Here is a 25,419-nt window from a genome sequence, read left to right as displayed (position 1 = left end):
CTGCTCTCAGTTCCCGTGGTGTATTGCAGAGTGACTCTACCAAATAAGGGACCAAATAGCCGTCAGGTTCACTGAACCATAGGGTGTAAATAGGTCCATGCAAGCGAGCCAATAGCCTGCTCTCTGGACCCCCCCCACCCCCTTAGTGCGAACACCCAGCAGCGCCAACACCACCCTTGCACTGCACCGGCTTCACAGCACTCTGGGATAGTGAAGATGTTAATAAGTGGTGGGAGGTGTGTCAGCAGGAACAAACAGCAAGGAAATCCTCACAAGTCGCACACCCAGCACACCCAGCAGCGCCAACACTGCCCTTGTACCCCACCGGGCTTACGCCGCTCCGGGATAGTGCAGATGTTAATATGTGGGGGGCAGCAGGAACAAACGCCGGGCACAAATGAATGATATCTTTAAAAATGTGTATGGATGCATGTATACTTGTGTAATGAGTGAGTGTATGGTGAGGGGTGCCCATGTGAATAATAGAGTGACTGCTGTGTGAATGTGTGTGTGTGTTTGTTTTGGTCAGTTGAGCTGATTTTGGTGAGTAGGGAGTAGAGGGGGGGAACAGAAATGCCTTTGTTGCCTGCCAAAATCAGCTCTCCTTCTGAGGCGCTGTGGAGCCCAGGGGACAGGGATGTTTTTTTTTAACTGGATATCTATCATAGATGGTCATTCAAAAATACCATGCTGTCCCCCTTGCCCCCCCCCCAGTATCTTGCAAACACACATAATCATGTTGATTGTGTTAGGCACTGTGATGCCCAGAGCACAGTGATGGTATCTTTTAATGAACATCTATCATAGATGTCCAGTAAAAAATATCATGCATGCTCCCTGGGTTCCCCAGCGCCAATTGCAAACTGTTTGGCTCATTACCCATTTTTTAAAAAAAATATATGCTCTAAAATGCAACATTTTAACCCATTATTTAAAAACAAATTCACGTGGGGGAAACCCCCCCCGAAACCCCCACTTGATTGGTTTGTGCTCCTTCACTGCGCTCAGTCGCTATGGCATATCTGGTGGAAATATTGAGTACCCCTCCACTTAAAAAATTCACCAGCCACCACTGGTCCTGGGACTGGTGGCAGCAGGATGGTGGAGCCCAGGGACTCTGGTGGGAGCAGGATGGGCGGGAGCATTGGGACAGTGGTGGGAGCAGGGTTTGGAGAGTCCAGGGTCTGTAGTGGGGTGGGGAGAGCACAGGGACTGGGCTAGGAGTGGGATGAGTGAGCCCAGAGACTGTGATGGGAACAGCGGGGGGAGCCCAGGGACGATACTGGGATTCGGGTGCAGTGACGACACGTGACAGTTCATAGCTATTTGGACTTACTCTCCATTTGGGATTTTTGGGGGGGCCCGGCCTGCCCATATTTTGTTCAGGGGGGGCCCAGGCCTAAAAAGTTTGAAGACCACTGCTCTAGAGTTCCAAGACACGATTGATTAATCCTCTTTATTGGTCAATCAATGGTCTTGCAACCTTCATTCAGGTATTTAACATTTTTATGTTCCAATGTGCTCACCCCAGCTTCTTTGAGTTCAGCTACTAGGGGGGTGGATCATTTTGTCAATATTGATTGTGTTTGTTCGAGGGTCATTACCAGCTTGCACTCTTTCTTTGTTCATCTTTGAATTTACCATAGGGTTTATCAAACACATGAATTCATATCACATCTCTCTATACACATGGGCATATAACATAATACATTCACATACAATATGAGGCACCAAATGTATTATGGCCCAATTTGGTCCACTAATCATTTTCGGGATTTCCACAAGTTTGATCTCCTGCGTAGTAATGGCGTAGTAATGGCTTTTAGTTCAGTGATCTGGTGGATTAATTCCAATGCATTAGATCTATTCAGAAAGGGGCTGCATAAAGTAGCATAAGTATCAACAGTTGCAATATTTTTGGAATTGTGTATAGAGGCGTTCAATATATCATTAAGTGCAAGGTTGTTTTGTTAAAAGCCATACTTTCCTGATTATCATTTATATACTGAGCAGCTATCTCCCCATTATCTATTGTATTACTACCTTCTGTTATGATGGTCTCATGAGCACTAGCACTGTTGTATTTGTTAATTATATCGTCATGTTCAGTGAATTGGACCCTATTCTTTGACATTTTCCCCCCGTTCATGATCAACAAACCAGGAATCCAACACTCTTTCTTTGTTGCTATCATGTTTTTTAGCATTTCGTGTTTCACTAACTTTAGATGGATTATTTGTTTTTCTTCTTATATTATAGTTGAGATTTGGGGGTTTAATACTAATTATCTCATTGGTACGATGGTATCTGTCCTTCAGTTCTTTGCAGCTAATACCAGCACTTTTAGTGTCCGCCAAAGATAGAGAGGACTTTTTAACAGGTTTTTTATTTTTCGTCTTTTGTTTTGTTTTTGTTGTAGATGGTCTAGGTTGATTTTTGGCAGTCACTGTAGGCTTATAGGAAATCAATATTGCTGTCTTTTCCTTCAGGGTAGTCTCCTTATTAGAGCTGAAGGTATTGTCGTGGACAGTAAGTATAGAGTCGAAGGCATCTGGGCTGCCTCTTTAATTTTCTCTTTCTATATGGGATGGGTTGAGTGTGCATGGTATCTCATGTATGGGTGGATACCCCGGGTTGGGAGCTTCCTCTAAGGGTTGGGAGATATTCAGGATCACATCCACCAATCTATCAACGCCATATTTTATGATCCGTTGTTCTTTAAATATGGAGCTACAGATGGTAAACAGGGCTTTAGATATTTTTGAAAGTTCAGGTTCAGAAACAGAATCATCCCCAGAACTGTCTGTAAAGGATGTAGAAACATTCCTCCTTATTGGAGAGGATGCGTATACTCTCTCCACTAGCTCACCCAGATCGTGTGTTTTTTCTAGATTGGTTGATACAATCTCTACATCGAATGGGAGCTTCGGTGGAGCCCTAGCTGTAATGACGGCCACCATGTTTTTTGCATTTTGCAAATTTAAAACCATGTTCAGTAGTGAGTTATTATCGATTGGCTCCATTCACTCAACATCTTCCCCCTTGTCCCCCAACTCTTGGGTAGGTGGCATAACCTCTACAACACTATCTTTTTCTTCAGGTTTTCTTACTGGGTTCAAATATGTAGTAATGTTTTCTTGTGGCCATGTGGGGGGTGACCACCTTTTTCCCAGACCGCTTTAGCCATACCAATGGATAGTCTTTCGACATTTAGTTTGCTAATTTTGTTATTAATTATTTTTCTCTTCATGATAGCTCTTTTTGCTTTTGTAACGCCAGATTGTTTTAAGATAGCAGGCTTGTTGATATAATATAGCTAAATAGCAGGGCTGATTTGTCGCACTGTAGACTATTATTGTGAAGGTAAAACAGGTGTATCAAATAGGAACAATTATGCATGTGAGTACAAGTTCTTACCAACACCTTGATGGAGTTAGATTTGCAGCCTCTATCTCACTATGGCAAGAGACCGTATCAGCGTCAGGCACCTTAGCATATATCATTAACACACCCCAAAACACCACAGTCCCAACAGCCCAACAGCACTCACTAGTCCACTCCATGGTGTGTGCGTACTGGTGCGCATGCCTGACAGTTAAATAGGGCTTCTGGGAGTAAGGGAGCATGTCCAATTGGCAATGCTCACAAAACGCCTGAATATTAGCAGTTTAAAGTCTCTATTAGAGAGTCACTAAATAAAACAGAAGGTATTCTGTTAATCCACAGATTCAGTCTCATAAGGTATGCAATTCAAGAGTCAATCACGTGGATTAGTCCATTTGCCATTTTTCGCAACTTCTCCAATTCAGTATTGGAAGAGTCCAGCAAAGAAGGAGTCCAGCACCAACAGTACTCACAAGTGCACTCCTTGGTACATGCGTGCTGGTGCGCGTGCCCACCAGTTAAATAGGGCTTCTGGGAGTAAGGGGGCGTGGCCAATTGGCAATGCTCACAAAACACCATAATATTAGCAGGTTAAAGTCTCTATTAGAGAGTAACATTTTTCAAAACTTCTCTGATTAAGTATAGGAAGAGAGCAGCAAAGAAGGAGTTCAGCACCAACAGCACTCACTAGTGCACTCCGTGGTGCAGATTTGGAATGTGTTGCAGTGTTTAGTCTAGTGGTAATACCGTGGAACTTTGCATTTGCAGCAGTGTATATAGTTAGTATGTTGTGTGGTGTAGTAGTGGTTGCAAAAGACTAGTCATTTTTATGTCAGGATAACTGTTGCATTTAGGTTTGCATGTTTGTTGTAGGAATGTATTGAAAGGGAAGAACATGTATGCATACCATGGCACTTGTACCATATGTTTGTGTTTTTAAAGTAAGGAGCATGCTTTTGCAAAATATTGTAGCAACTCAGCAAAGTGGCACCTGTAATGAGGTGTAATATTATGCCACTACATAGAACGTGGTAGTATTGGGTGTAAAGCACTGTACATTTAGATGTAAGGAAATCTGATGTTTTAGTAATGCCTACTTTCATTTGTATTATAATAATAAATATACAGTGTGTGGGTACAGCAGTAGTACGGAAACGTTAACATTTGTGTACAGGAAAGGAAATCCAGTTGATACATACTAGCATGGTACTACTAAATGGTAGTTTATGTGAGCAGGTGGACAATGGTGGCACCATAAGGGATGCAATAGGAAAGGTTGGAAAATAAGACATTTATACATAAGGAGAAATGCTGTTCTTTAAAAACGTTTCTTTTTAGCAGCATTGTATTTAAAATAAATAACTGCATTTGTGCATTTAGAGCTGCACCGTTTGTAACTTTGTCTACAAGTAAGGCAAATGCAGTTGCAAAAGAGTTGTAGAACACTATTAAGTGGCAGTTGGTGGGAGGAAGTTGAATTATTCGCAGTACATGTAAGTAACTGCCACTTAATGTGAGCAGGTGCAGAAGGTTACAATACATGGCATTTGATAGCAGTGGTTAAACAATAGCATGTACTTATTGAGATGCTTATTACAGGGTAAGTGGCAGCAAGTGTGTGTGTGTGTGTGTGTGTGTGTGTGTGTGTGTGTGTGTGTGTGTGTGTGTGTGTGTATATATATAGGTGTTGAAAAAAATTACTTTTAAAAATATAGGCATATCTGTACTATGTCTTGTTAGATGTAGATATTGTTGAATGTACTAATAGAAATCTTGGATAGTTTCACAGTAGATTTTGATGCAGGAGACTGTGAATGACAGGAGATATGTGCTCTGATAGTTTATGCACATCTGAAGTGTTGAACTGAGGTGACAAGGTTACATGTAGACTTTGAGGATGTGATCAGTTGATGGATGTTTGACTGTTTGAAAGTAGCCAATGAGGGAGTGTTACAAACATAAAAGTAAAAAGGGTAGGAGGGCTGCCCTGTGCGACGGTGTTGGTGGCCTTTTTGTTAGTCTGCAGACCTGCACGTGCCTTCCGGGTCGTTTAAGGAGGCCTGGCATGGAAATAGGACTACGGACACCGCAGACCCTCGCAAACTTCTGCAGACATCGGGGATTAGCCAATGAGGCTTTGTGTTTGTGCAGGAGGAGTTGAAGTGTACAACAGCACAGGGTAGCAAGTGTTTTCTTTATTGTGTGAAGTCGTAGAAGGATGGTTATGGCTATGAAGTAGCAGAGTGTGTGGATGTTGGGAGATTCATGGATACATTGGTTGAAGGTTTACACTGAGACACATGGCATCTCTGCTTATCTTGAAATAGGTTATGTTATGTTATGTTATGTTATGTTATGTTACTTGCCATTTATATAGTGCTCTATATATCATTGGTATGACCTCAAAGCGCTGGTAGGTTGAACGTCCTCGGGAACCGCAGTTCTGGTCAATAGAGAGAGAGATAGTGTTGTAGGGTGTGTGAGTGCACCAGATATGTGTGCAGCTGATGTAATTGCTGGATGGTAGCTGCATCCTAGCATTAGGTGTGGTGCTGAAGATATCAGTTGGATGTGTGCAGCCTGGTGGGTGGACACCCAGACTGGGCTCTGGCTGCGTTAGGCCTGAGGGACACATATGTGAGCAACTAGGCCGGAATGTGCTCGGCTAGCTGCATTTTATTAGGGTGATGAGGTGTTCATGGGGTCGTATTCGTATGTGAACAGCTAGGCCGAATTTATCAGGGGTATAGCTGTGTTCTAGTTGTATGATGGTGTATAGTAGAGAGTAAGCGTAGTGATGTGATATGATGGATATCTTTAAAGCCCCCAAGATCCGGCACTTGAACAGGATGGCAGGGGACACACGGACACATAGAGACAGGGGCTGGGTTTACAGCGACAGGATGGGAAGATACAGATATATATCAATAGCATGGGAAACATGAAAACTGGGTACACAGTCATACAAGTGTGGGGCATGTTCACATTTACATTCGCATTTCTGTCAAGATGCGATTCAGGTTAAAGTTCACAACTCCACCCAAGTGTGGGACAAGCTAACATTTGTGTTTCTATCTAGAAGCGATTCAGGTTAATGTTCACAATTTCATCTAGGTGTGGTGCATGCCGACACACACAATTCCATCCATGTGTGGGGCATGCCGACATTCACAATTTCGTCGAGGTGTGGGACATGCTAACATTCACATTTCTATCCAGATGTGACTCAGGCTAATGCTCATGATTTCATCTAAGTGTGAATGAAGTGCAATGGATCAAGCACCTGGGAAGGAAGATATTAGATCAGATGCAGACTAAGTCCCACAGTAGTAGAAGCATGATTCAGGAAGCTCATCTCAGTATTGATCTTGATGACATAATATATAGTGAATGTCAGGGTCTGGGGGCAGGCTAATTTTCACAAATCTAGCTAGGCGTGGCATTGCTTACATTCACAGTCTAGTATGGGTTTGGGCAGGCAAATGTTCACAATTTTAAACTAAGTGCGGCACTGCTAATATTCACAATCCTGTCTGGGTCTGGCCCAGGCTTATGTTCGCAATTCTAGCTAAGTGTGGCATTGCTAACATTCACAATCCTGTCTGGTTCCGGCACTGGCTAATGTTCACAACACAAGATTTTTTGACAGTAGACATCTCATAAGGATCAGAAGAGATGAGAGATATCTTTCCTGATGACTGGGATGATTGACGGGGCTGAGAAGTAGAAGCCTGATCAGTGGGGGGGGTGTATTTTGTAAGCTCTCAAAGGATTGAGGGTGCTCCTTAAAGAAGTTAGCAAAGAAAGTCATTCTGGACCTTACTCTATCTATGTCCTGAGCTGACCATTTGGCTTAGCTGGGAATAATGCCTGGGTAAGGTACAGCAGGTGTAGGCAGGCCCTTATTATGTAGGGCTTCACTTAAGAGGCCCTCACTATCCTCCTGTAGGGTTTCATCAATCTCCTGTACAGTGTCTGTGGCAGGGGTAGGCCTTTCACTATGAGGTATGTCCTTAAGGGACTTATCCTTGTCCTTGTGGGACTTATCCTTGTCCTTTTGTTTATCCCTATGACCATAGCTCTTAGAGGAGGATTTTCTTGAATTAGGAGTTGTTTTCGATGACACAGGTCGAGTTTCGGCACTGGGAAGGGCCTTCGCTGCGTCCTCTGGCGTTCGGCGGTCGGGAGGGGCTTCCACCGCGTCTTTTGACATTCGGTAGACAAGGATTTATGGGCAGCGTCTTTAGTCTTATGGGGCCTGTCATGAGGCAACTGACTCTTGGAGTGCCCAGAGGACAGAGAATCCACAGATCTGCCCCTAGACGCCAAATCTCGGCATGTGCTTGACACATCGCCGCTGGGTATGTGTTTAGTGTGGGGAGAAGGGGTGCTTTTGCCGCCGGGTATAGTCCCCACAACAGAGCCGCCGGCCTGTCTTCCAGGGTCGGGGGCTAGCACTGGGGAACATGGAAGTTCCCAGTCACCCTCGCCATCTGAAAGGACGACGCCGCTGACGTCGTTGGAGGCACCCTGCACATCCATTGGGGCCGCGGCCTGCATGGTGTGATGGGCCCAGCGTTTCGACCTATGATCTTTAAGGGTCTTGGGTCGAAAGAGCTTGCAAGCCCGACAGTGCCCTTCGTCGTGGTCCCAATTAAGACACAGGTTACACACCTTGTGTTTATCGATCCACGGACATTTTTTATTACAGGATGGTCAAAATTTAAAAGGTGTCCTATCCATGGTTGGGGTAGGCAGCAGGGCGACAAAGGAAAAGGGTGGAGAAATACATTGTGATATGACCGCCCCCACTCTCCCTAATGTAAAGGCCTAAGCCAATTGGGCCGAAGGAATCCATTGAAGTTTCTTTGTCTGACGGTGCGTCTTGTCTTTCGATCATTGATTTTTGTATCTGCTTAGATTCACATGCTGTGCATAGGCCAACATCCAGTGGAAGTCGTGGAGTACTACAGTTGTTTTTGAAATTCGAAAAGGGACATCGACAGGGCGTTCCAGAAACTCCATCCCCAGTGGGACGTCCACTGCACCCATGGTCCCCCACGCGTCGAGGTCCCCCAGACTGTTACTTTTCCTTACATGAGGTAGCATGAAGTGTTACGCGAGTACAGTTATATCCAAGCAGATAGGTATCAGACAAGCTCATAAGCATCCATGCGCCTTCTCTCCGAGGGGAGCAAGAGTGGGCGCATGTGAATCTAAGCAGATACAAGCATCAGAAACACGATGATGGTGCGTAACGTATCCCTTCTGAGGCTTGTGGAAACTGCTTAGATCACATGCTGTGCATAGATTAGCAAGCAGTATTAGCAGAAGGTGGTGGGTTGTGAGAAGGTTCATGGGCGAACAGATGTCTTAGAACCGCTTGTCCCACCTGTGTATCTGTCTTTGATTTAGTGTCAATGCAGAAGTGGTGAGGGAAAGTGTGTACTGAGCTCCATGTAGCTGCTTTGCAACTGCTGTCTAAGGGGACATTTGCAATAAATGCCAGAGTAGCTCCTGTGCTCCTTGTGGAGTGAGCTCTTGCTGTGAAAGGCAGTGTCTTGTCTGAAAGGGAATAGCACAGTTATATGCACCCTACTATCCATCTGGAGATGGCATTCTTGGAAATGCGATTTCCTTCTCAGCCTGGGGCTGGGAAGACAAACAGTTGGTCTGTTTTTCTTAGCGGTCTGGTCTGGTTTACATAGTAAAGAACCGCCCTCCTTACATCTAGTGTGTGGAGTTTTACCTCTGCTGAGCTTTTTGGGTTCTGGAAGAAAGCCGGAAGCTCAATGGACTGGTCACATGACATTTAGAGATGAACTTACAAGAGAACCTAGGATGAGTACGTAAAACCAGTTTGTCTTTGTTTGTGACAAAGAAAGAATCCTGCACTGACAATGCTTGCAATTCACTAACTCTTCTTATGGAAGTAATAGCTACTAAGAAGCCAGTCTTGTAAGTCAGGTGTTTAAGACTTGACTTATGTATCAGCTCGAAAGGGGGTCCCATGTGCTTAGCGTATACTACATTGAGATCCCATCCTGGCGGCGGTTTTGAATTCGGAGGGTGGAGTCTCTTTAATCCCTCCATGAATGCCTTGATGACTGGCACCTTCCACCATGAGACTTGTGGGAGGTGGTGTAGGCCTACAAGGCCGCCAGGTGGACCTTTAAAGAGTTGAATACTAACACTGAGTCTATCAAATGGAGCATATCATTTAGAATGTGGGATCAGGTACATTCAATTGGGTTAATTTGTTTAGACTGGCACCAAATTACAAATCTTCACTTGTCGAAATAACAGTGTCTAGTGATAGACTTTTGTGCTTCTTTCAGGATATCCATGCACCTCTATGGTAGGTTAAGATGTCTGAACTCTATGGCCCTCATTACGACCCTGGCGGAAATTGACTGACCGGACCGCAACAGCGTAAATAGCGTTTCCGCCATAGCACGAAGGAGCAAAGTGCGGCCAATCACGACCCATCGGGCACGAGCATTACGCCATGGCGGAATCCGAAAGGCTGCGATGGCGGAAATGACCCCAAAACGGCCCTTACCGCCGCCGTACGCTGCACCAGGTGCAATACCGCCACCCATCTTAGCGGTCACCGTAATGAGCGGTCACCGTAACGAGCGTGCACCGCAAATTACGGCCACCGTAAATATACGGAAACGGAAGTAAAAGCATGTGGCCGGAACGGGAAACAGCACGCCGCACAACTATAAAATCCGAATCCCAACACAACCATAAAAAATCCGACCCTGACACACATCCCAACCCGTTAGCAACCCCAGTTAAAAAAATAAATATGGGAAAGGTAGCCAAGAAAGCGTGTGACCGCAAGCGGCAGGTACACTTCTCCCGAGAGGAACTGACCGTGCTCACCGAGACCCTACAGGAAAATTCCGCCGTCGTCTTCTCCAGTCAAATGACCAGGACGGCCCTTGCCAACAAGAAGGCCATATGGGTCCTGGTGGCACAGCGCGTAAGTGCGGTGGGGACAACACCCCGCACGCCACAGCAATGTCGCAAGCGGTGGGACGACCTGCGGATCCGCGTACGCAGCATACTTTCTGCGAACAGGAACATCGCCACAGCTACCGGGGGGGGTTCAGAGTCGCCCATCAAGTTGACCCCCTGGGAGGAAATCTGCGCCTCCACCATAGGAATGGAGAGCATAGAGGGAGTCGGAGGGATGGAGAAAGGAGTGCCGACATCCGGAGAATCAGGTAGGTTGGCCAAGAGAAACAATGCGAAATCCACAAACCACGAACATGTGCAGTACCATGTGACCCCATAGTGCAATACATACCTAGCCCTGACAGCGCCCTCTAAAAGTCAGAATGAACAAACAAATCAATCAAGAAGCCATAAACAACCCCTACATGTGCAGCATGCACCCCCTAACTGCAGGCAGCCAAATGAATGCATCCTCAATCCACACGAAAATGAGACCACCTCCAAGGCCCAGTCCCAAATCAGCCTCATGTACCACCCCAATGCATTTGATACGTTGCCATTCCAAATCCGACAGACCCATAACTAACGCTCGCCCCTCTTTACTCCACCACAGGGTCCGATACCAACGACGAGCTGCAGGACACCCCTACCAGCACGCCTGCAAAGAGGGCCAAGACCAACGTCCCAAGAGCCTCCACCTCAGGTGCAAGGATCAAGACACGGCAGCAGCAGGAATCAAGTGGCAGCACACTGGAGGGGACTGCAACAGGCACCCCAGCAGCCAGCAAGTCCACAACCCCAGCACCACAGGTCCCCCCAAAGAACGTATCTGATGGCACTGCCTCTGGTGGTAGCAGCCCCATAGGTGACACAGCTGTCATGCCAGCATGCTCCGACACGGAAAACAGTGCTGGCGACGTAGGTACCATCCATGACCTTTCCCAATCCCCCTGCATGTTCCATCCCCTACACCATGACGAAACCACGCAGGGGCACCCTGAAGACGACGACTGGCCAACCCCCACAAGTCCTGTGCCAAGGCAACATGTGTTGAGCAGCCCCCCTGTCACACCACCGCAAATGTCCATGGCCCAGCAGAGGCAACAGTCCCTCGACCTGCTGATCGAGCAACAGCAGGAAGCGTCCACGCTACTCAAGGACCATGCAAATGAATGCGGGGGTTCCAGGGCAGCCATGGAAACATCCACCGAGACACTCAGGGCACAAATAGAGAAAAGTAGTGAGAGCCTCAGGGGAGAAATGGAGAGAAGCACCGAGAGCCTGAGAGCACAAATGGAGAAAAGCACCGAGAGCCTGAGGGGGGAACTGCATGCGACGTCCAAAGACGTCTGTGCTGAACTTGCTGCTGTGCGCCGTGTGCTCTCGGAGCTCTCACAAACCCTCAGAGACATGCATGGACGCGAGCAGGCAGAGACCTCATCCGTGGCAAGTTCCGTCCAGGGCAGCCCCCAACGCAGATCTGGCAGGAACCTGCGCTCCACGGGCAGGGGTGCCCCTGATACCCGTAGAGGGGGCTTGCAATAGCGTCTACCCACGGACAGCATGCATATTTGGACACTGGTGTTGGGGGGGGAGGTAGTAGGGTGGAGGGGGTGTGTTGGGCTTCACTGGGTGGCGGGTCCATAGGGTGTATAAATCAAATCACATCAACAATACAGCACCTCATTATCATCCAATGACATGTGTGGACATTGATATTTGCGTACGAGGCCTTCATAGGCGTACAGTCCACAATGTGCCTGTACTACACACACACAGTGCCACAGGTCCCCTTTCCGTGTAATAGGCACCATGCGTGGTTGCTAGAAGCATGCATCTATGATGCTCTGTCGGATTGCACGTGCATCCTGTGCCTCATGGACTCCTTGAGGTGCCTCCACATCCCCACCCTCATCATCATCATCATCATCAGGTGCATGCAGTACAGCGTCAGGGGGCATGGGCACATTCCTACGTATGCACATGTTGTGCAGCATGACACATGCCATGACCATCTTAGAAACCTTCTCATGGCTGTATATGAGTGCCCCGCCAGACCTGCTGAGGCTGCGGAAACGAGCCTTCAGTAGGCCGAATGCCTGTTCAATGACCACACGGGTACGTGAGTGGGCATGGTTGTAGTCCTCCTCATGCTCGTTCTGTGGGTTCCGGATTGGTGTAAGGAGCCATCTCTTCAGTGGATACCCGGCATCACCTGTATGAGACGAATGAAGGGTGTCAGTGGAATGATAGTGCTAAGTAGCCCCCCCCCCCCCTGCAAGGTCATTGACGCATCAAATGGGCCACGATGTCATGCATGGAATGAGACTCACCGAGTAGCCAGGATCTGTGCCCTGCGTGTCGCTCCATGTAGCGTGGTATTCTTGTGTTCCTCAGGACCATAGAATCATGGGTAGATCCTGGAAATCTGGCACAACAATGCGTAAATATCTTGTTGGAGTCACACACCATTTGCACATTGATTGAATGAAATTGTTTCCGGTTGCGGTACTGGACCTCCATGGCATGTGGGACAACCAATTCAACATGGGTGCAGTCGATGGCACCAATGCAACCTGGGATGCCGCCAAGTGCATGGAATCCCACTTTAGCGTTGGTAATCTCCTGGTACGTGCGTGGTAGTGTGATGTGGTCGTCGGCGTGCTTCAGGAGGGCATCGTGCACTTGGAAGAGTGTCCGTGAGAACAGTGGCTGTGAAATGCCATGCAACTGTCCCACTGTGTGCTGGTAGGTGCCTGTGGCCAGGAAGTGGAGTGCAGACACCACCTTCAGTAGGGGTGGGATGGCGGTTGGGCTATCTATCATGCTCACGAGGTCAGCATGTGTCATGTCCACAATTGCGATTATGGTGTCCCGGTCCAAACGGTAGAGGGTGTGGATCTGCTCAGCAGTGAGGTTGAACGGATCGGCTCGGAGGCGTGGGATTGCGGGCCGCCTGCGTGGTGGTAGTGGCAGTGCTTGTGGGCCTTGCTGACCCTGCCTTGCCCTCCTCCTCCTCCTCCTCCGTCTCCCCTGTGCGCCCGGTTGTTGTACCTGTTGTTGTTCGTCGTCTTCTTGTAGTTGTAGCACTTGCAGTGCTATCTGGTACCCCAGGCCCAACATCGCTAGTCCTGCCGGTAGCATTTTGGAGTGGGAGTGGTTGTGGGAGGGGTTTGGGTCTGCAATATATGTGCTGTCGGCCTGTATGGCCTCCACCTGTGCTGATTGAATGAATCTGTGGCAGATGCAATCCCTTCTGGTCGAGCACGGCCCGCACGTAAGGCTGCATTTGGCCGCATGGCATCTTGGGATTGGAATCATGTATCAAATCCCGATGGCAGTGTGATGTACTTTGACTGATTTTCATGCTATGCTCCCATTGTTGCACATGCTATGATTGCAGCCGCTTACATACCTGTGAAGAGTCAGTGGTATGTAGGGCTCGATCGATGGCCGACCCTCATGCAGCACAGTAACGTACTTCACCGACGGGCGTGGCGTCCCATTTGTGATTGCAGCCAGTTAGCATCATGACACACAGCCGCACTACATTGATGTAATTGTGAATGCAAGCGTTCACAGAAGCCTTTTCGACGTAATGTTGCAAGTGAGGAATTCGAAGGCCAGCATTTTGGGTTTTGAAGTAGCGGCGAGGATACGCCCACAGGTCTGGCTGGAAATGTAACGTTCTATTGTAGGATGTCCTTGGGACATGGCCCATAACGAGCAGGCAATGAATGATATGAATTGAAGGGGATGCGCAATAGCGTAGTGGACGATGAGGCAGGACGTTCCCAAATCCATCTTGCTTCACAACACTACAGATCCGGCCAGGGGCACAGTGGTTTTTGCGGACTGCTTTACGCACAGACGCGATGGAAGTTTCACATATTATGTGAGTGAATATTCATGCGTTTTCATTGCGGGATGAGGGAATGATGTGTGGATGCATGGACTGATGAATCCGTTTAGGGTCTGCCATGTACATGGGTTTTTTGGTTCACTCCCCTTCCCCTGCGTTATGTGATGCAAGGCTGCCATAGTGGGACATACGTCTCTCTGCCCTTGTCGGATCCTCCCTGTCTCGACGCGCCTTCATACACTTGTGTCTAGGCACGTTACTAATCCCATGTCATGGGTTCTATCTTGACGGACGCATGCACAGTAACCGACGTTGCCAATGGTGTATTTAGCTCGATTGGTTTCGTTGTGATTCGATACTGGATTAGGGGTGTGTATATTCCTTTGGAGTGGGCTAGCATGCATATGGGTGTGGATTTGGTGTGTTGAATGAAGATTGTAATGCATCATGAGTCCCGTAATGCAATCGGTTGATTTGTGTTTCTTTTGGGTGACAGGTATCTCCTGCCCTATTGCAGATGCCATCTCTACGCCACTCCTCCAGATGGTTTTTACTCTCGACTCCTGCAGCTTCGGGTGAATCAGTGGAGCACCATTTCGATCATATGGGACGATCGCCAATGGGCCACATGCCCTTACGCTGTACTGGTGGCTAGGTGCAACATTTCGGCCTTTCAGCTCGACTAGTGCCTGCCTCATGGGACGGACCTGCGGTTCTTGCCGCTTCCATGTTGCCTTTTGGAACGTTGATGTAAGCCCTGTGTGCCATGATGGTACAGGGCGTCACACAAGTGGAAGCCGGTCAATTATTGCAGATGCAGCCCTCGGTGATGATGGTTGTTTTGGTGGGATTTTGCAAATTGATGTGGGGCCTTTGTCATTTGGATGTGCATTTAAATTGTATTCCGATATTTGTCGTGTTGCGTTGTTCTTTGCAGGTGATGTGGCGATTTTCGCTTTGTGGCGGTATGTATTGCCTGTTGATCTGCTTTGTGTTCCGCCTTCTGAGTTGAGTTGTGTGGTACAGTACTGGCCGCGTTTGCCTACGTAGCACAGTATGGTCACGGATAGAGGCTGCCATTGTGTCTGTTTACATGATGTGCTGTTCAGGGGCGGGGGATTGGCTTTTGGCCGACTGGTGCCTGTCAGCCAGGTCGATTGGTGGAATGATGGGTTGTTCAGAATGTGGCTGGTCACAGGTGACTGTGTTTGCGTGCGTTTGTTGGAGGGGGACTGGGGTCATGTCCATTGGAATAGCTTCTGTATTGATGCCATCTGTGCCCTGCAGCTCCCATCGGCCCCTCTTGGGATGAGCCTGGCTGCTCAGTCACTCTGCCGACTTGTGTGGTACATGCTTCTGCTGATGGTTGGTTTGTTTACTGGCATGAGTACAGGGCTGGTGCAATCCCCCTCAGGATGCTGTTGTGGATGTTGCCTTGCGCTGGTGGCAAGCGATGGGGGACTACTGTTGTTTTGTGTCATGTGTTCTTGATTTTCATTTTGATGTGTTGTACCTTCACATGCCTGTGCTGCGTCAGTACAGCTATGGTGACATGCCGTACATGGATGCCCACTCACGGGGCGCTTTGAGCCCCTGCATGCTTTTCTACGTTGGCATGCATGGGTGAATAGTGGATTTCACTGGTTGCATAGTGTGAGTACATTGCGCCTGCCAGGAGTTGTGCAATGAGGCCAGGGAGTGGAGTACAGGCACTCAGTGGGCCATTTACGGTTGGTTCGCGTTGCCGTATTTCTCGCCATGGCGGAATGGTACTTTACGACGTGCTTGATGGCGTTCAGTACATGTCCGCTAGGGTCAGAATTCGCGTACCGTTGCGCCATGGCGGTGATTCCGGTTTTGCAAGGCGCGCGTGCGCGTACTTGGTGCAGTTAGCGTTGCCGTTCACTGCGGTGTCGCTAATGGCATCGTACTTTACGGTGACGGGTCATGATCGCAACGAGCGGTGTTCGATGGCGGTATTGCATTTCCGCCATCATTTTTCCATTTCCGCAAGGGTCGTAATGAGGCCCTATGACTTCAGGAGCCACTCTGCCAAGTTCAATGAGTGAGGTTGAGGGTGCACTGTTAATCCCCTGTGTTGAGTGAGTAGATTGGTCATGCACGGGAGCTTGATGGGAATTGCACATCGCCAGTTTGTGCAGATGTGGATACCAAGGTTGTCTTGCCCACATAGGAGCAACTAGGATGAGAGTCACATGTTCGTTGTGGATCTTGTTCACAACCTTGTTGATGAGAGGAGTCGACGGGTGGGGAGGAGCGTAAGCACATTTCCCTGACCAGTTCATCCATAGGGCATTCCCCTTGGAGCCTGGCTGGGGGAACCTAGACGCAAAGTCTGGGCATTGCCTGTTTTCGATTGTAGCTAACAAGTCTATTGTGAGGAAACCCCATTGAGAGAAGAGGTGCTCTACGACTCCTGTGTCTAGTTGCCACTCATGTTCCTCTGGTAGGGGATCTCTGCTCAGTGAGTCTGCCAGAGAGTCGAGTTCCCCTGGAACGTGCTGGGATGATAGGAATATTTTCCATCTGAGTACTCATTTCAAAATGTGTTGTGCTAGCTTGGACAGATTTGGAGAATGCATGCCCCCCTGTTAGTTTATCGCCTGCTGTCAGTCAGGACTTGCACAGACTGGTTCGCTAGGTGTATTCGAATGCCTGAAGGGCCTTGAACACCGCCAGCCGTTCCAGCAGATTGATGTGGTTCTGCGCCGTAGCATGAGTCCACAGACCTTGTGCTGTGTGATGTAAGTAATGAGCCCCTCACCCAGCGAGTGAGGCGTCTGTTGTGACAATCGCTAGCACTTTCGGATCGTGAAAGGGTTTTCCCTTCAACAGATTCTCTCTTGTCCACCAGCGAAGGTTCTGTACTAGTGTTGGTGAAACAACCACTAGAGGACCGCTTGCCTGAGACCACAGCATAGCACTGGAAGTAGGAGAGAAGGTGGCAACGAGGAGTGCCAGTGGGGCAAGGTACATGTTAAAAAGCCACAGGAAGAGGTTGGAGCCCTGGGGGACAACACAGATGGAGAAAGAGGTAGGGGAGGAGAAGGTGCCCAGAATAACCTGGGATGGACGGTCACTTAGGAAGGTCAGCCAGTCCAGTGCCCACTCCGAGATGCCCCTGGTATCATGGAGACATTTTATGAGGATGGAATGGTTGACCGTGTCAAGGGCAGAGGAGAGATCAAATAGAATAACAGCAGGAGCGTCCAGGGATGTGATTAGTTCTTCACGGGTGTTCAGAAGAGCAGCTTTCAAGCCGCTGAATGCTTGGAATCCAGAATAATGGTAGTGGAGACCGCTAACAAGTTAAGTATGAGAAGTTGGGGGAAGGTCGGTTTCTCCAGGAGTTTCCACAAGGAAGGGAGTGATTGAGATTGGGCTGTAGTTTGCAGGGCAGGTCGGGTCTGCTGAAGGTTTTTTTCAGGAGAGGGCACACAACAGAGTGCTTGAGGGTGGAGGGGAAGGATCCAGTGGCAAAGGAGTGGTTGCCGAAATTGGCAAGTGCAGGGGCAAGAGAGCCAATGTTGTCCTTAATGGTTCTGGAGGAGCCCTTTGTGAAGCGGACAACTCTGGTGACTTCATCAGGTATGACAGGGGAGAAGGAGGAGAGAGAGAGGAGGGAGGGTGGCAGGAAAGGGGGTGGAGGCGAGGTAGGGGTAAGAGGGAAGCAAGGATGCTCAAGATGTCCTGAGTTTTAGTAGTTAAGTGAGTGGTTAATGCATTGCAGAGGGCTGGTGGGGGGTGAGGAGGAGACTGCGGATGAATGAATAGTCTCACCAGGAGAGAGGGGTGATTAGTGGAGAGGAAAGAGTGGATGAGGGCATCAAGCGTGTCCTGTCGAGTGGGTTGGAACAGAAAGCCGAATGGAGAGTGATAGCAAAGTGCAGAGGTAATGGAAGAGACTGGATGCCAGATGGAAGAGTCCAGGTGGATGTTGAAATCAAGCATGAGGAGGAGTTTAGAGGTAGTTGAGAGGAGCGGAAGTCAGTCCATTCAGAGAGGAACAGGGTGGTACAGCCAGGGGGCCTGTAGATGGTGGCAATGGTCAGAGGAGGGAGATGACCAACTTGCAGACCAGGCTCTCAAAGGAAGAGTGGGGCTGTGTTGGTATGAGGGAGGAAGGGAGCCACTCAGGGAAAATTAGGTAACCCCTCTGCCAGCACCGTTAGGGCTGGGAGCTTGGAGATTATCTTGTCACCAGGGAGAAGGGAGTCAAAAGCAGTGACTGAGCTGGCATTGAACCACATCTCAGTAAGAGCGAGGAAGGTCGAGGTCCAAGTCAACAAGAAGGAGGCAGTTCTGTTTATTTGCTGAACTAACGTTAAGTGTGGCTAGATGAAGGTCTCCGTCTTTGGTTTTCCGAGAAGGGGTACAGAGGAGTGGTACACCAGTCGAAGGGGGAGGGACAGAAAGAGTGGCAAGGGAGAAGCAGATGTGGAAAGGAAGTTGATGAGGGCTGTCAGGTGCCGGTCAAAGAGGAGGAGATTGGGTTAAGAACCCTGAACCAAGATAGTGCCAGAGTGGTAGAGATTAATGATGAACCTTAATGTGAGAAGCCCGCCAAAAGGGCTTCACACTTGGTGCCACCATTAATGGGAGGGGCCGTGAAAGGAGAGAGTGGACATGAGATGAGGAGTCCATAGGTCTGGGGAGGATGTAGAGAAGAAGATTTCGGTGAAGACCTGTCTGGAAGTTGCACGGACATAGGTATCAGCGATGGGTAGGCCAGGGTTGGCGGTCAGGATGTCTTTTTTCTTCCAGAATTCGTGTAGCAGTTAGAGACGATAGGAGAGATTGTGAGTGCCATCATGGTGGCAGAAGATAGAGGAGTAGTTGCACTGCACAGTCTGAGCCCAAACTCACCAGGTGGCCTAATAGTTGCAAGATGGACACACGCAATGCTGCAGTGGGGTGCAAAATGTTAAAAGCGCACATTTCCAAATTTGAAAATCAGACAGGTCACTGAATGCAATGCAGAAGGGGTAGAATAGGCAAGACAAAGGATGCAGACTGCAATCGGCACAGTTCAGAGTTCGTTCGGGGCAGAGGCAGTGAAAGTTCAGCCATCACTCAATGTTCTGAAGAGAGCATGGAGGTGCATGGGCTATGGTTCATGTAGTTGCCAGCTACATCTGGAGGCTGCTACATAGACTGGATACATTGCACTGGTATTGGATTCATATGCAATTCCATTTCTCGAAGGGTGAATATGTATGTTTTATAAGGTTGTGTGGGACAATACATACCTGGGATTTCCTGTGATGTGTAAACTAAAGGCCTAATAAACAATGTTATGTTTATACTTACTGTCCAACTGGAATTACTGGTTTTGCTCTGTGTGGACTCATTGCAGCCCTAGACCACTGTGGTGGATAGGAAGGAGGAGTTGGACACTTTGAGGGCATTTATACTCTTTAGTAAACTGAAATAATGCCCATCTATACCATGACTTAAAGGGAATACCGTACCCATCTAAAGAAAATAAAGGTGCTGGTCAGGAAGTCTCTTGGTATGGAGTTCGAGGATTAAACTGGGCGGCATTATTACCATTGTGTGAAACCATAGTTCAGTTTAAACATCCACACATCATTATAGTACATTGTGAAGGCAACAGTTTATGGTATGTGACTGGAGTATCGTTGCAGTTTACAATGAAGGATACATTTAAAAGAGTAATGGAACTGTTTTCAGCTTCAACGATTATTTGTTTTTGCATAACTCAAAGGCAAATGTGGAAAGGTTCAAACTTGTTTTGTCCATAAATTGAAAAAGCCAGGCGGAATGTGAATAAAGCTGTTTATGCTTATTTACAAGATGTAGGAATTGTATCTTTCAAAAATGAGAACATAAGTTTCATGATGGGAACATTTTACGAAGAAATGGAGTAAATTTAACAAATGTTGAAAATTTGATTTTTCTTTCCAAAGGTTAGAATGCCTTGAAACAGTTTTTGTGAAATAAATGAAAATGGAACTTGTAAGATATGTAGTAATGGCTCTGTTAGTATGTATAGTACATAAAACCAAAAGGGCAACAAAAAAAAGTTTCTTTTTAGAGCCACCTTTGTGGAACGAAAAAAAGTCAATTGCGTTTAAATACCCCCCACCTTTAATTCACCAAGAAGTCAGCGGACAGTTAAAATGTCAGTGGAAAAGGGGAGTGAGTCATTTTTTTATGGTAGTGTAATAAAAGTGGGAAGCGTGAAAGCCATAAACAATGGCTAACACTTCCTATGCACGTTATACTTTATGTTAACATTTTGTATGGCTGAGAAAAGGGGTTGGGACAGAAATGTATTACGGTCACCTCTTCTTTGATATGCAAATTGTCAAGAATTGCCATTAGCATAATATGTAATGGTAATGAAAATTTTAAATATTCTTATAGACTCTTACTGCTTATATTTATACTTTCTAAGTATAAATATTAAGTAGATGGAGTCTATAAGAATATTTAGTTTTCTCATTCTCTTTTTAAACTTTGAAAGGCGGTTCCATGAGGAACCTTTTTTGGATTTTTTAAATTTAATTACATTTTTATTTTTTTTGGAGAGGGAAAGAGACAGCAAAGCATGGAGGCAGAGAGGCAAGGAGGGCAGGGGCACCAACCACCATAAGGGAGGGACAGGTACAAAAAGTAAGATGTAGGGTTGCAAACAAACTAAGCTGGGGACAATCCTTTTCATGCACTTTCATAGCCACCTCAAAGGCACTTCTGATCTCCCCCCCCACCAGGCAGATAATTGTGTCACAGTACATACATCTGACAGTTGACCGCACAAAGTACGGGTCAACAGCCTCCTGTATGGCCTGTGGGATGGCAGAAGGAATCCTCTGGCCCACTGCAGTGTCTAGAGTGGTGACAGGAGTGGTCGATGAAGGTGTAGTGGCCGAAGTAAGCCTACTCCCTGAGTAGGGAATCTCCTTTCTCAGGGTGGAAGGTGCAGGTGTGGTGGTGCATGGAGGTAGTACCAAAGGAGTACTGTCCCTTTTGGCCATGACTGAGTACAATTTTGCACACAGTGCAGTGCACGTGGGCAGCCTGAGCCTTTGGAACTCCTCCAACGGTGGTCAAAAACCTCCATGCCCACAACTCCTTCTGACCACCCAACATAGCAAGCACTTCACCCCCCACATCTTCTTCATCCTCTTCCTCTTGCATGTCATCTGTTGCAGGTACTTTGTTCCCTTGTCCAGGTCCTCCAGGTGGTGGGGGTGGCCCCTAGGGAGGAGGAGGGAAGGCCATTGCAGTTGCCATTCTTCAATTAGAGTCTGGTTTGCTGCTCTCACAAGAAGGAGGCCCTCTCTGCTGGTGTGCCAGATTGAGAATGCCTAACAGATATGGGTGGGTCCCCTTGGAGGAAATGTCTCAGAGTACCGTCCGCTCCGCAAATTTCGGTGCCAAAATAAAGTCTTGAAAAGATGTAAATACTTTAGGAATGAAGTAGAAATGGCACTGGGAGCTGTGGGAGGGCAGAGTTTTAACTTGAAAGTCCCTAGATTGGCTGAACATTAAATGTAATGATGTCCGTGAAGCGCAAACACCAACTGCGGACATGTCATCACGCCGCAAGTATGTGACCATGTCCGCGGATGTCCGCAATGATGTTATGAGACCACAGACTTCCGGTACAGGAAAAAGTGCATACCAAGTTTATGGAAGCACTGCCTAGCAAGAGCAAACTTCTGATTTTGGGAGAATCAACAAGGAACACAGTTAGCCAGACATAATTCACTAAGCAAAACCTCAGTTCATGTGTACTATTTGGAAATCAATCACCAAAACTGGTCTTGCTTCTATGGGCAGTTCTGCCCTCCTTCTCTCAATGGACAGGTCTTCCCACTGGGTAGAGTTAATCCTTTGATTCTCCAATCTCCAGGTCATTCCCCTTCATAATCTTCCTCACCCAATATTCTCTCATCATCATCATATCTCTTTTATTCGACAACTAGTAATTTGCCAAAAAACACACACAAATCTCAATGTATACAATAATTGATTATAAAACACATCAATGATAAAAAAAATGGGTTCAAAATAGTTTAAGACATTTTTTAGTGCAATTTGCGGGGTCATTGCAGTATCACAGCACTATTGGGTCATCAATTCAATCCAGTCAAAATGCAATCTTAGAGGCAAAACAATATATAGCACAGATGTTAGTACTTTCAAGATAGCACAGCAGGAACAGAACAAATTGCCAGTTCCAATATTCTCTAATAACCTCCCCCCATTCTATCCTATGTGTATCCCATTATATCTCACTCTAACCCCACCCCTGCCTAGTCAGGGTTGTGGATTTCCAGCCACATGGTTAGCAAAGGTGAGAGGGAATTCTGCTCATGCTGCAAAGATACTAATTTGGTTTTTGGACATAAGTCTTTATTGCCATGCAGCAAAATGTTAACATTTATATTTTCAGATTCTGCAAGTCGAGGCAAACATTTAGAGTTTTTGAATGAATGCTGTTTGGTTCCTGCACTTGTCCCAAAGTTGTTCTGTTCTTCCTCTGTTTTTAGATTTAGTGAGAATTCACCACTCTCTGCAGTGAATCAGGTGAAGCTGTTCCACCTGTGCCAAACATTCCTGCTGCAGGGCACAAGCCGGAGGCACATGCTGGCCCCCTTGGAAATGTTTCCAGGCCAAGAGTAAAAAACATAGTTTGCATCTATCAAATGAATTCAACCCTTTGTGTTTAGCTTTGAAGCCAGTTCATCAATGTCCCTGGACAGAAAGTATTCCCATGAGACCCCATGAAAGGGACATTGAAACACTGCGAAATGTCTCATGTCGGGATTAACTCTGCAGAATATATTTAAATATGGATTTGCAGATTTAAAAAGGTGGATAACTTTTTGAATTTTCCAACCACATTTTAGGGAAATATCGCTCATGTTATGTTAAGGATGTTGATTAATTTTCTAAAAGCCAAATGTGGATTTGTCTTGTGCATTTTCTCATTAGGAATGCGGATATTCAATTCAAGTGACATCAGTACGAACTGAGTATTTTAATGAGGGTTTATTTATTTAGTTCTTGTGCTCCATCACTTGTAATCGAGGCTAGCACTACGCCATGGAAGAATTATGGGTGCCTCACAGAATTGGTAATCGCTTGTGAGAGCATGGTGACTGCACACCCCATACATGTTTCCTTGGGAAAGGGTCCCTAAGCTTTCATCTCCATCCACACTTGACCCATTGTACCTAAGCCTGTTCACTGCACCCGCTGAAAGAGATACGTGGTTATGCACACCAACATTCTCCAACACACAGGCAGTGCTCTTGAGAGGTCCCTAATAACACGCTTTAAAATGTACTGTTTTAACTGGATTCGAGTCCCACGAAACGTATAGGGGAATCACTAGCTAGCCTTTTGCCACTGTCTGAGTGCAAGTAAAACATTGCTTTAATAAGATACTGTTAAGAAGTGGAGTGTTGGAGTTTCATAAAAGTGAAGGGACATTTAGTAGAGCCTTTCCAATGTGACGTTCGTTTAAGTGGCAGAAACTTAATATATGAATTGCAGGCCATTGGTTCCATGTGGCTCAGGACCAAGCTTCACTGCTGGATAGGAGCATTGACGAGGGATTGCTTTAATGAATGAACGTAATTTACATTCTTATCTAGTACTTAATGCTGGATTCCAACTATGTAATAAAAGATATTATCAAACCACTTTATTCTAGTTAATTTATCAACTCAGAAAGATGAAAGGCTAAAATCCGCCCTGTGTGGTATTCAAACCTTTGAAGTGTAGGCTGCCCTCATGTTTCAGAACATCACTTTACATATGAGCTAAGCATGCAGGTAAACCATGGAAGCCTACATTTATAGTTGTACAATGATGATATTGGGTTTTAAGAGCTTGGGATCCATTCTGGCATAGAAACCTCAGTGATGTGTTATTTATGAGGTTCTGCACTGTGGTGGTGCGGAGTAAATTCCCCAAGAGGATCAAGCACAATTATTTCCACAAGTGGGGCTCATTGCCTGGAATGAGAACTTTTTGTATGATGTGCACTGTCAGTGACAAAACAAATAAATCGGGATTAATAGTGCAAGCTTTTGTTGATGTCCAGAACCGCACAGAGAATATGTCTGATCCTGTCTTGCCTGTAACCCTTGGGAAGAAACCAATCCCATCTGAGAGAAGAAGGTACCTTGACACTCTTGTGCTCTATACGAATACCCAAATTGGCACATTCAACACATCCTTAATATTTAGGAATATAGCAAACAAATTTCCTCATCTCATCATGTGTAGCCAATTCCCTGTTGAAGTGGGAGAATGGGAAACTAAGCTCCCACCAATCTCATCAAGACCATGGCCTAGAGGATCACGGCCCAAACACCCCCCACGGGACGGGTTTGTCTATCTACCAGGCGACAAAATACCCTGGTTCAGGAACATAAGAGTATGCCCACCAGCTTGTCCGACTCAAGCCGACACCTGCGGCATGGATGAGCTCGACTAAAACAACAGCCACAAGTATCCACACCATTAGAGGTGCCATAACGACATAGCCAACTGACAAGAACACACGTGCCACCATGCACACTGGTCACTCACACACCAACCTACACGAAGAACATACTCAGTGCTATGACGTAGATAACTGACACGCTCACTGATGTGCATCGCTGTTATTTTTCACATAGGTTTCTTTTTATAGTAATGCAAAAACGCAAGACGCCTGAAGAGCTCGTGTGTACGCTTGCTGACGCTTCTCCCGCCACCCATAAATATGGCAACGTCATCATATAGATCTAATACCGCTTGTGACGCCCAGTCAACACGAGACCCCCATACTCTGGATGATGCACCGCCACTTATGAACTAGGCCCGAGTAGACCGCAAGCAAGAGTCCCAGGCAGGAGCCTCGCCATGGAAAACCTCTCAGAACAAGAGTACAAGTGCTGACCATGCAGAACAAGCCCACAACAAGAGCTCACAGCCAAGGCCACGATGTTGCAAACTGACATGCCTCAAGCCCAGCGCCAAGGTTACACCTGTTGAACACTAAACCCACAGAGACAAAATACAAATATAATGCTCATAATTCTGCTCCAGCTACGGTCTCTCGACACGTGACCAAGCCGATCTGACAAGGTGCCAGATCCACAAGACGGAAAGTCGCGTGGGTCCCACGTCTGGGACGCAGGTTGCAACAACAAAGCGGC

The sequence above is a fragment of the Ambystoma mexicanum genome, chromosome 13 (genome assembly GCF_040938575.1).
Source record: "Ambystoma mexicanum isolate Mex_15411 chromosome 13, UKY_AmexF1_1, whole genome shotgun sequence".
Taxonomy (NCBI): domain Eukaryota; kingdom Metazoa; phylum Chordata; class Amphibia; order Caudata; family Ambystomatidae; genus Ambystoma; species Ambystoma mexicanum.
This window is presented reverse-complemented; position numbering follows the sequence as displayed.